The following is a 12,935-nucleotide window of genomic DNA, read 5'->3' as shown; positions in this document are numbered from 1 at the left end:
CAAACATCGCACTGTCGGAACAAGTAGAAACACAGATTTTCGGACCGGATGGGGGGGGGGGCTTTAAATGTACCATTGGTGCAGTTTAATGTGAGCGTGCAGCGTGAAGCTGGCACATTTCTTACAGTGCTGTTATGAAACCCGCTTGTGTGTCGACCGTCAGCTGTAACAGCTGCTCTGACTGACTGACTGACACCCGAGGAGCCGCGGGAGAAACAGGAAATGAGAAAACGACTCGTCATTCAGTGTCAAGTACAGTGCAGACAGCGGGGAGGGCTCACACGGTGGAGAGCGCTGAGAGAGGAGCTGTCAATCACCAGCCCCGTGGCCCCGCCCCTCTCATTAAGAAGACAAACAATGAAGAAGAAGAAGAAGAAGAAGAAGAAGAAGAAGGGGAGGGAGAAATCAGACGCCAGAGCCCCCATCCAGTACCCATCACCCCCTGCAACACAGAGGTGTGTAGTGTTGTGTGTGTGTGTGTGTGTGTGTGTGTGTGTGTGTGTGGGGGGGGGGTAACTTCCAATCCTTTTAGGATTATGCCCCCCCTCCTCGCCTCTCTCTGGCTCTGTTCTTCGCTCTTTCACTCCGCTGCCCCTCGGGCAATCACGTTAAAACTTGCATGGCCAGCGCTCATTCAGATATCTCTAACAATGCGTAGCAGCGGTAACCATGTGAGCGCTGGCAAAGCACGCAGGAATGCACAGATTCTGCCCCCTCGGAAAATATCGGAGGCGATAAAGCATTTCCCAGATGTCTTAGAGCAAAATGGCTCTTGGTTCTTTTAAAGGACAATTAGCTAAAAAACAATATGTAAAAAGACTGAACACATGTTAGTAAAAGTTCAATTCTTACCTGGTCTGCTCTTTACGTGATGGCTCACAATGTGTTTATTCAAGGCCAGGTGAAATTAAAAATGTCATTTAATCCATTTAAGATCACATCCTCAGTTATATTGTTCCCCTATTTAACAATTTATACCAAAAAAGGACAAAAACTCAATTTCTGTATGTATTTTTATATCAAAAACCAATCATTTTGACTTCTTGTACAACAAAAAGCGTGACATGCCCGTCAATCAGTCAACACAGAGTAAAGGTTAATCAGCTGATTACCGTACAAACACAACTTCATTCACAGGAGAGTCTGGGAGCTACAGCAGTGGTTGCTTCATGTCAAATGAGTTGTTCTGTTCCGACAATAAGCTGTTGTGTTGATCTGATCCATACAGCCCCACCTTTAAAACTCTAACTGCCATCAACATCAGGCTTATTTAAGTCAATGAAAACCTCAGACATGTGGAACCTTTGTCTGATAATCAGACTCATAATCTGGCAGCCATGTATGAACCAGTACTGGCTCACATTGTCTGGCATCAACCTCAGTGTGCAGCTGATTCTAGAAATGCACACATCCTGTGTTAATCTACATCAGGTGTCCTGTTTACGAGATCTGCCGTAGGTAAAGACAAGTCACCAAATACAGGAAAGTCTTCTGCTTATCGGGCACGGCTGTAGGACGCCACGTCTACGATGCGTCTGCGATCCATGCGTTTGAGAAGCAGAGTGTGTCGCCTTCCCGACGTTATTTACTTATTTATTAGTATTTTGTCCATAAAAAGGAAACAAAGCGGTCTATCACGGGAGCGAAAAACATGTTTTCCATCGAGAAAATCCTCCAGTGTCGTTCTTTCCTCTTCTTTTAATGAAGACAAACTCTCCAGCTCTGATTTGACCGATGCTAGCAGCAGCTATGCTAACCTCTTTGGCAGCCGCCATTGTTGTTTCCGAGCAAAATGCTCGTAGCTCGTGATTGATTATTGGTCTGAACCACTGTGGTTGGACACAAGAATGTAGCCTGGCAAGATGGATTCTCTCTGCACAGAAAGGTGGTAGAAATTTAAGAGATAGATGGTGTTTCTTCCTCCAATGTGCTAAGAAAGGGAAGATTTAGATGAGTTGTTGAGTGTATAAAGGTTAAAACCAGCCAATTAAGCTTATTCTGATCAATGTGTTTATTATGATGCATTTTTATTCCGACTTTATTCTTATTCTGACAAATAAAACATAAAAAATGTAAACACGCTCTGCTGATGCAGTAAGTGTAGCCGTCTCTGACTGTACGTCACTTTGGATAAATCTCGGCTAAATGTCCTGAAACGTGAACGAGCATCTTCCAGACCGGCTCCAGATCCTGTTCTGAGCCTCGGAGGAGCAGAGGGCAGAAACGAGCGCTCCCTCCCTGCCCCTCAGTGTGCAGGAGGGAGGGGAATTGCCATCCCTTCCTTATCTCCAGGTCCAGTCAACTAGAGGCGCTGAGAGAGTTTGCTCCATCATCAGAGCCGGCCATTTGATAGGATTCTGGCACTGCAGCTAATCAATCTGCTGCACAGAGCTGCCAGAAGACCTGTAACAAAGCTCAAAGAGCCTCACAAATGGCCTAGTCCTGGGGATAAGCCCCTGCACAGGATTACATATTGATTTTGAACGTCTAAAAAAGCTTATCATATAAAACCGCCAGCAACTACAAAAGTAGCAGTAGTCTATGCATGAATCCGTCTTTTAGAGGGGAGCATCAACTTTCAAATACAGAGACCCCGAGCATGAACCAAAACACAAATAAATGGTGGAGAAATCAATGGCAGGGATGAGGTGTGCAGGCACATTGTTAACTGTGGAATCACAACTCGACCTCCGCGGTGGGGGGACAGCGGCGGCCCGTGTGTTTGCTTCTTCGTATTGTGTTGTTTAATTATTCTTATCCTTAAAATTCTTTTCCCATACGTTTCATTGTTATGAAAACTGGGTGTTAATAATATAATGTTCTTTTCAATTAGAACCTGTTGTTCTTTTATTCCTTTTCCTGTGTTTGTGTTGTTTAAGTGACAATAGCTGCGCTGCCATTTGGACAGGAAAGTCTCAAGATTTAGATCTTAAAGGGTAACTTTGGTATTTTTCTAACTGGAACTTATTTCCCCATGTTTTTGTGTCAAAGTGACACAAATAGGGGACAACAAGTTTTAAATTCGCTCCAATAACAGTTGAGCAAGCCTCGGTCAACTTTGTCCTTTCCTGTACTGTAACAGTCAAACAGCTAGCTAGCCTTTATCCTTTCCTATTCTACTCAGACTGTCTTTCAGAGGCTGTAGCCGTCTCTGTTTTTAAGCATCTGGTTATCAGGAAACAAGAGGACCCAACACATCCATCGGTACCAACTGTGTCGTGCTACCATGTTGGGAAGGAGGCTAAATAATGCTCCAAAGTTAGGCTAAATGTTGGCGATGGAAAAACTGGCATAGCCATTGTCAAAGGGATCCCTTGACCTCTGACCTCAAGATATCTGAATGAAGACGAGTCTCCCCTTACCCTTCCCATATAGATTTTGTACAGATGCTTCATGCCACCCCTGCAGAAGTCAGTGCCCCTCTTGTGCCACCCCAGTCAATAAAGTCTGGTATGACACTGATTGGTGGTGCGACTCCACACCTTAAAAGTAGAAAAAGAAAAGATGCTAGAAAACCACTATGTGCGGCGTAAGTGAGGTGGTCTCTGAATGATCGAGTAAAAGCTGTTCAACAATAACTCCTCTGGTCTGCCATCAGATCTGCTCCGTAGGAAACCCAGTGTGTCGAAGCACGTTCCTGTTTATACATATGAATGTGTCGTCTGCTCGTGTGAGGTCTGTATTCTAATCCGTTTCCCAACAAAGACGATCCTACATCTGGGTGTTGTCTTCCGTTGCTTGTGTTTTCTGTTTAATAGACATTTGGCTGAAGGCCCGGCGCTGCCAGTCACAAACTCAAATCTTCTTCATTCGCTCACATTTCTGCCTCTGCTTGCACACATTCGCTGTTTAGTGTCAACACAGACGTTCTCAGAGGTAATCCACAAAATGATCATTTACTGTAAATAAAACAAGGATATAAAGAGATCCTGAAGATTACTCAAATGTTCACCCAACACCTGAATAAGAGAGAAAATAAATTGTGTGATACTGTTGTCGTCTTGTAACACGTAGAGAAAACATATATGATGACATTTCCTACTTGATTTTCAAAGTAAAGGTCCATTCTGCCACCATGTACCGTCTCCCTGACAGATTTGATAGAGAGTTGGAAATGTTAACTCCTTTTGATACTCCTTTTCATCGTACAACTCGACTCTTGTTAATGTTACTAATAATCTATTATAGAAAACGTTTACAATATGCAACCCTACTTACTAAGTAGCGAGCTGGCTACATCCACGGAAGATATAGCAACAGAAAAAATGAGATTGACGTAGTTGTGCAAGTTGTTTTAAGTCAATTTATAGAAATAATAACTCTTAAATCTACACTTTTATTTGACTAATGGGGACAACAAATTTTGAATTCTCTCTGTGCTCCAGTTGAAGAAGACTCAGTCAACTTCAGATGTGCTACATGCTAGGCTAATCTATGTTGAAAAGACATTTTAAAGATGGTTAAAAGATAAAAGCAACAAATATATATAGAGTCGCATCTTAAGTTAGCAAAAACTAAAAATCCTACACACTGGTCCTTTAAATGAATGGCTGCTAGCAACCGCTACCATAATAATAATAATAATGGCAATAAAAACAAATCTAATTAACAAATTAAATAAAACCATAGATTATCTTGTTTCTACCTTTGTGACAGCTGTGTTCATTAGATCAAAGAGGTAAAATAACATTTAATTGCGGTTTTATTCCCTGCTGCCTGCGGAGGCGAGGCCAGACAGGCGTATAAGTTGACTGTGGGTGGCCTCACTGAGAACGAAACTCTGGCAGCGTCTTTAAATAATATGATTTCTATTTTAGGGAGTATTTTTTAAAAAGGCTTGTTGACCTCAACAACAGAAGAATGGTTGACTCATCGCCTGACGGTGTGAATCGGCCTCGTTTCATCCACCGCCACCGAAAGCGTGATCAATGTCTCTCATGTCCATTTTCTATTGGTAATCCTCCACAAATTGCCCTCCGTTGCAGTTTGTGTATCAGCTATTTGCACTGGATTAATGTGAGTCACTGGTGGCAAGTGTTCAAATCAATGTTTATTAATGGTTTTCTTTAAGTGTTTAAAGATTAAGTCATTAACATATTGATGAAGTTTTCAAAGTTGCCCAGGGAGAGAAAAGGAGCCGGAGCTGGAGAGGGTTTTTGACGAGCTGCTGAACTGAACCAAAAAAAAAAAAAAAAAACCAAGAGGCTGAAGAAGAGAAAGAAGAAGAGCTGTGGGTTTCCTGAGAGGAGGGCATCAGGCGCTGCCACTCACCGATTCTTCAGTTTATTAAAATACGGCACGTTGCCAGAGCAAATGTCACTTGACACGGCGCACACTTAACTCCGCGGCTACATCTGGTTTAAATTAATAATTTAGTACATGAATTTACATCTGAATTGTTAAATAATTTCGTAAGACGCAGGTTTTTTTTGTGTGTGTGTGTGTGTCGTTCTCTTTGGGATGCAGCGCAGTCGACTCTGATTGATTTTACCATTCAGCAGCGACCTGCCGCAGCCCTTTGGCTCACCATGGTAATTCTCTCTCTCACCTGATAAGGTACCTGATCCATAATAAATCAATTCTAATTAGTTTTATGTTTGGAGGGAGGGCGGGAGGGACTCTCTGCTGTTCAGCCTCCCATCATCCTCAGTTGTTTTCAGCCGCCAGTCATCTGCACACCTGATATCAGTTAATCTCCTGATTATTAAGTGCGGATTATTGATGGAGGGGAAGCGGCTGCATTTGGCGCTGCCTCTTGTATCAAGGACATGCAGGTTTTGTTTCCGCGCCGCTGTTTGTTTTTAGGGTGAGTGTAAATGGGTGGTGGGGGGGCCTCAAACTTCTCCTGATAACAGTTTCCTGCCAGCCTGAAGTGTGAAAGCGATAATAATCTTCTTTAATGAGCTGCTGGCCGTCGCTCTCAGGACAGAACAAGGAGGACAAATGGTTTAAAATGTCGTCCTGTATCTGAAAAGTCACCAACGTCTGCAGGTTGTGACCTGCAGCAGTCATGTGACCTGTGCAGCTCCACCAAGAAAGTTATGTTTTCTTTTGTTGTCAGCAGCATTATGGGAAAACTACTGGACCGATCTTCATTAAAGCTGCAGTATACGTCAGTTTTATTAAAATCATTTTTTGTCATATTTGCTGAAACCTTCACTATATCCTGACAGTAGAAAATTACACATCTGGGAAAAATCTGGTTCCTCCTAGTGCTCCTAACAGGGTTTTACTAAAATCCATCGGGCCCGAATGAAAACAACCAGTCAGAGTCAAGAAAGAGAGTCGAGTGTTTGGGAATAAGACTCAAAATTTCTTCAAGCCTCTTTATAGTATGTTTCTCGGCTCTGATTGGTTGTTTTAATTTGGGGCCGGTGGATTCTTGCAAATACCGCCCACCATGGCTGACCACTTTCAGAGCGATTTGATGAACGATATTATGGATAATGTGCGCTTAATTTTCAGCTGTAAACACGTAAAACGTAATTTTACCTGAGACATGCTACCTATTGGTCTTTAGCATTGATGGGGACTCTGAAGTCCTTTATAATGTCCTCTTTTTTTTACCAAAGTAAGTGCTGGATTCTTCAAACTCCTCTTTTTGTGAACCCATATCCTTCTGGATATCCCCGTACAGCAGTAACGGATCATCAATAACTTCCTAAAAATCATCAGTATGAATGCTCACCTCGTTATTGTTCTTGGTGTGGACTTTTAGTGCTAAATTTGTGATGCAAAAGATCATTCACACTAATCGTGAATCATATCACAATATCTGTCAAAAGAATGGTATCATGATGTTTCTGCTGTGTCGTGTAGCCCTAGGTTCTTCTTGAGTTTATCTCCTGACATTTGAGTTGCCTCTAAAACTGCATTTAGACCATGATTTCATTCCCAAAGTGCACCAATGGCACCAATGTGGGAGACTAATGTGTCGTAATTTGTCTTCTAGATGGTTTGTGTGTTGAACTGATGCGGATAAAGCGGCGTTTAGCTTTCAGACATAATTCTGTACATAAATGAAACTGTGACAAGTTCCAGGATCGGCGGCGTTACAAGAAAGCAAAAGTTAAACAAATGCCAAAAAACCAAACAGGAGCAACAAGTGAAGATTTGATAGAAGAAAGGAGCTTTTTCACAGTTTCATAGTTATATAATCACCTTGAAATTAATGACAGCCAATCTCCTCAGTTAACTGCTGGTGAGACCTGCTAGCACATGTTGTTTGGTGCTAATTTTATAATGTTTAGGATGTAGGATGTAAAGTTGTCGTGCAGCAACGACCCACTCGGGGAAATAAAGACTTTTTATGGAACAAAACAGGAGCAACAAATGACGATTTAAGAGCAGAAATCTTAACTCAAAGTCCACTTTTTGAATGTCCACAGCAGCTTTTATACAGTTATATACTCACCTTATAACCAATAACTTCTTAACTCTGTTAACTGCTGGTTTGACCCTCTAGCATGTGATAATTCAGTGCTAATGTCAGTAGTTCACCTTCAGATTTAATTAAAACAACTATAAAATCTAATGAATAAATCTTTCTAATAATGTTTTACCAGAATAGTGTGTTTATAATCTTTAGGACGTACGATACTCGTGTTGCAGCAATGATCCAGCAGCGTTTGGTGAAGAAATTAAAACTAGTGCTGGGGGGGGGGAGACAAAGACTTTTTATGGAACAAAACAGGAGCGGGCAACTGGCCAAGAGATTTAGGTCGCTCGGCTCTGCGGCCGGTCAACTCGGCCCCTTGAACCGCGACCCCGAGGAACAAACCCAAAAGCCATTGCAGAAAACGAGGCTCTCCGGATTTGTAACCCCCCCCCCACCCTTCGCCTTCCTCCCCCCTCCCCAAAAAGGTCTTTGTGCTTGTCGGAGTGAACGAAGCCTCCGTAACCAAATAAGATTAAGATCGCAATCTGAGGCAGTGCTACATTAAAAAGATAAGGCTAATGAGAGTGGCCCGATCTCCCGACAGTTACCTCTCATCATCCACTGATTAAAAAAACAGGACATTTTCTAATAAAGGAAGAGGAGTGTGTTTGTTTCTCTTCTTTCTTCATGCTCCATTTTTGTTATCAAGATAGCAGATATCACATTATCTTGATTTATTGCATGTTTTTAAGCATTTCCTTCCGAGGGATATCAGTTTTCTTTTTTTTTTTAGAGTTTCTTATTGGAGAAAAAGCTCCATAATTGCAAAGATTTAGTGCAATTATTATATTTATCCACACCCCAGACTGTCCTACAAGGGTTTTTCCTCCCCTGCTCAAATAAATATCTCTTTCGTACAAAGCTGAAAATCTCCCAGAAGCCCGACAGACACGGTTTTAAAGACCTCGTTGTGTTGTTATAGTACATTTTTTCCTGTTTGCTTTAGATAACAAATCTTTGGTTGACCCCGAGGGTTAGGGGAGCATTACAAATTAATCCCAGTTTTAATAAGTCTGTCTTAAGCCTGGGATCTTTACTCGAAAAAAGAAAGAAAGAAAGAAAAAGAGGGGGGGAGGAGGGAGAGAAGAAAGGGATCGGAGAGGAAAAGAAATATATTAAACCCTGTGATCACAGGCAGCTTTTCTTGTTTGTTATCCCTCCGTTTTACCTTTAATCCAATACTTGCTAATCCAATTTGTCTTTCGGGCTCCCACCCTAACTTCTCCCTCATCTTAAGGCTTTTCTCTTAAATATGCCTGAGCTCTCGGAGCCGGTGACCGCTCCTCATTTCCTCGTCCTGTCGGAGCAAACTGGAGGTTTTGGGATGCGTGCGTGTATATTAAAAAAGAAAAGAGGAAATTGGTGCATGTTGGCCGCTTGTGACGCGAGTATAAAAAAAGTAAGAGGTTGTTCAAGACAAGTTGTAGCTTCAGCCTGAATATGCATGAAGAGCCATAATCAGATCTTGGGCAGTCACCCACTGAAGGGGAATATTGGGGGAACACAAAGGGATTGATTTAATTACTTGGAGTGGGCCTGTGCTTTGGAGCCGCCTTGTTAGGAGGGAGTGAAAAGGCCGGCAGTATCCTTGTGCTATTTTTGTGAGGTGGGGGGTGTTTTGGAGGGGTGGTGGGGTTTGCGGTTGCAGATGGTGGGGGGTACAGAGGTAGTCTAGCTTCTTAAGTCACCAAAACTAATCCCGAGTATAAAGCTCTCCTGATTGAAAGGACCTGCATTGATTGTGAAAAAATGGACATAGTGCGTTCTCTGTTTAACGTCAATCTGGTCCCAACATTCATCCCGTTCAATAATCGCCGTCTCTGTGTGGTAAACTGTGGTGATCGTATAACACGCAATCGCTCCTTTATTTAAAAAATTAAAAAAAGAGCTAATTTAATGACCTTTTGCCGGAGGGGGGGATCCAGCTAAAACCTGAAATGTTTGCCATTGACTGAGCTATGATACGGCGAAAATATTCACCGTAACAAGTAATTTTAGTCTCGTGAGTCTGTCTTAAAAAGGAGAAAGACAGTCTGCCTGTTACGTAACGCCACTGGAGCGAGTGTCAGTGTCTTGAAAGAGGAAGATACCTTGAAAATAAGTTGATTTGTAGAAGGTGAAAGATTTTTGGAGTTAAGCATTTAAAAACCCATTGCAACATCCCGCCAAAACGCTTACCTGCACAGTTAACACAACAAGGTAAATTAATTACAGACGTGCGTACATATTGTCTTTATTCAAGCACCATTATCAGCGAGTAAGTTTCATCTTTCTGCTCTCTCCCCCTCGGCAGCGTTTGTCTTTGTCCGAACACGATGACGGATTCAAGGGTCTTTAGAGGAAAACAAAGCACTTGAGATATTTTGAAGGGGGCGGCGTAGATGTGAGACTCCAAAGCAGATCTCACCTGATGGATCCCTGAGAGGTGTTTTCATCAAAAGGGCCCCTTTTCTTACCACATAGACTCAGACAATAGCCCCTAGCAGAGTGGATTCTAGTGCCTTGTGCTCAACAGGCACCGGTGACAACGAAGCCCTTAATCATCTCATGACAAAAGCCAAAAGGCATCATCCTATTAAGCAGTGTGCTTCGCCGCTAATATGAGCTACTGCCCGGGAACCTTTCATAGGGCGCTGTGCTATTAAAGTGCTTCTGAACCAGCCAGCGGGAACCCAGGCCCATTCACCTTTCATCTGGGAGCCCTGTTGTTTGGCGGCTATAGCGGAGGCCGGCTCAAGATGTTAGTGATCTCATTACAGCGGTTGTGAGAAACAGCCTCCAAATTTGAGCATCTCTGTCGTTCTCCTTCTCTCCCCCCCGCTTTTCAATCTCAACCAACCCCGGCGATTCTTCCTGCGTCAAAAGCTTCGCCCTGGCGTGGCCATAAATTGATTATTACTTCAGGTTTTTGCAAATATGCCATTTTTCAAAAAGTTTACTCATCCACACCCCCGCCCCCTGGAGCAGTCTCTTTCTTATCTTTTCTTTTCCGGGGGTGGTGGTGGTGGTGGTGGTGGCGGGGAGGTACACTGAATGGGCGGCCAGGTTGAAAAGCGAAAAGAGGCCCCCGGCGTCACAAAAAAACGTTCAGATTTCTCATTTAGTTGTCTTTATGCTGCGAGCTCCATGCGGTCCTTGAAGGTGTTGAAAACATGGGAAGCACCGGAGGGATCAGAGCAATCTCATTAGCATTCGCTCAGAATTGGAGTGGGCCCGGCTGTATGGCGAAGCCGAAGTCCTCTGTCGGCCCCCGAGACGGCCGCCTCCGCCGCTGCGCGCCCTCCGCCCCTTTGTGCCTTTGTGTTCTTTCAAGATTTTTTTTTTTTTTGTCGTGTCGGGCTGCTTTCCTAGGCGGGACGTTGCCAAGAGGATCATGGGAAAAGACAATATCATGGCTGTCCCCGATACTTTGACAGCAGCTGGACGAGCTCAAAATAAAAGTGAAATTACACAATGGAACCAGATGAAGTCCCGTTATTAGTTTGTTCTAAAGCTATTGGGAAATTTTGGGGGAATTTTGCAATTGGGAAAGAACCGAGCTTTGCTGATACGACAAACTTTGCTACCCAGCAGGTCCCAAACGGGTTTCTGTCGTATAAATTTAGATCCAAATTCTTGATTTCTATGAGATTTGGGTTTGTAATAAAATAAGTTACTTATTAAGGGCTTGGGTCCCAAATTTGGGGCTCTGTAGAACTCTGATCATTATACAGTCAAATTTAACATAAAGCAGACTTAATGAAACCCAATCATATTCTCCTCTGACTGCTTTTTGTTATGGTGCAAACTCTGTTTTAGTCAAGGTGGTTTTCTGCTCAGCTCAAAATGGCTAATAGCTTAACTCGTAAAATGCAGGTGTAACTAATAATATTAATTATGGCTGCATACCCTTTAGGTGTGCTAGCTCCCGCAGGGTGACGATTGTGTGCATGCCGACTCATTCGAACGTTTCATTAATGATTAATGTGATTAGCTGAATCTGCTTTTTTGATGTCTGTTGTGCTATTATCACATTTTTAAACATGATGTAAGGCATTTTGTTGTTTAATCAAATAGTTTTAGAAAGTTAGCAAACTGACAAAATAGCAAAGAAAGCAGAACAAAAAAGAAACTTTGGAAGACTTCCTAAATTAACTAGCCTGTGTGTAACTGTAAGCTATATGGGTAATATACACTTAGGATAGAAAATTACTCATTACTTAGTTAAGTTTAACCGGGTTAGTGTTAGTTAACTGGTTTAAGTGATTTACACAACCCGTGGATTCTTCTGTGCTCTTTGAGTTCTTTCATCCCGAGGCCTAAATCCTTGTTTTCCCCCCAAGAGGAAGAAACAAATCTCTTTGTGTTTCTGCATTTTATTTTACCAACTTTGTGAAAAACAGTGAGCAGACAGCTTCTTTGTAGGGATGCTCGTAGCTTCGTCATCACGTTAGCTTCAGCTTTATTCGTATTTTACAGTTTACGTCTCAACAAAGAATATTTTCTACTTTTATTAGTTTTAGAAAGAATTTCCTGCGTTTTTCTGTTTAATCAAATACTTTTATAAAGTTAGTTAACTGGCAAAATAAAGTAAATCAAAGAACAAACTTGGATTGGAAGGATTGTTAAGTTAACTAAACTCAGGTTTCTTCCATTCAAAGGCCTAAATCCTCGTTCCCACCCCCAAAAGGAAGGATCTCTTTGTGTTTCTGCATTTTATTTAACCAATTTTGTGAAAATTAAAGCTAACTTAGCTAACATTAACACACAGAGCGGTATGCTAGTAGCTTCATTATCCCATTACCTTCAGCTTTATTTTAATTTTACAGTTTTGGTTCACCTCAACAAGAAAATATTTCCTTCACATTAGCTCTTTGTCCAAAGATTTGATCAATCAGACATTAAATCCGTTACAAGATAGTAAAATACGTCTGTGTTGAGTCAACAGCTTCTCCGGTGTGAGGTTTTCTTGCTTTTTCCTGTTTTATATGATAATAAACTGAATACTTTTGAGTTCTGGACTCAACATTAAGCACTTTTTTAATATTTTCTGACACTTTACAGAACAAATCTCCAATTTATACTCCATAACTAGTTGGATTAATCGATCTTTTATGTAAAATAAGTCTGTGTTGAGAACTGTGGTGTGGAAGGACCTGCTGATGGATTTATATATTTTATGAGGAGGACTGTAGGCCTGTGTTCAGCTCCATGGAGCCTCACACTGATGGGCTTACCCACAGTGACACCTTGGACCTGCCCAGAACAACCACAGCCTTCAAGGTCACCTCCACCGGAGCATCACTCCCATCCCGCGTCCTCCCTCAGCGCCCAGTCGGAAAACATTTTCAAGGAAATTTCCAGAGATGGTATGACATGTGACATTTAACGCTGGAAAATGCAAAAACTTGATCAGGCTTGTGTTACGGAGGTTGTGGGACTCAATGGGGCCGACTTTAAGTGGCGAACTGATGTGGTGAAATGTGTAATGGATGTAGGCGGAGGGGTTTATCTGCTA

General features: G+C 42.3%; 1 long non-coding RNA gene across 1 annotated transcript in view; it reads left to right on the top strand.

Annotated features, from left to right (window-relative positions):
- Positions 1 to 12,935, top strand: part of LOC127355056 (uncharacterized) — a 59,599-nt gene that overhangs the window by 6,525 nt on the left and 40,139 nt on the right. Inside the window, exon 2 of the long non-coding RNA XR_007881667.1 lies at positions 164 to 455. This is a non-coding gene — a long non-coding RNA (uncharacterized LOC127355056). The remainder of the gene's footprint in view (positions 1 to 163; positions 456 to 12,935) is intronic.

This window comes from Dicentrarchus labrax, unplaced genomic scaffold (assembly GCF_905237075.1).
Source record: "Dicentrarchus labrax unplaced genomic scaffold, dlabrax2021, whole genome shotgun sequence".
NCBI lineage: Eukaryota > Metazoa > Chordata > Actinopteri > Moronidae > Dicentrarchus > Dicentrarchus labrax.
This window is presented reverse-complemented; position numbering and strand designations above follow the sequence as displayed.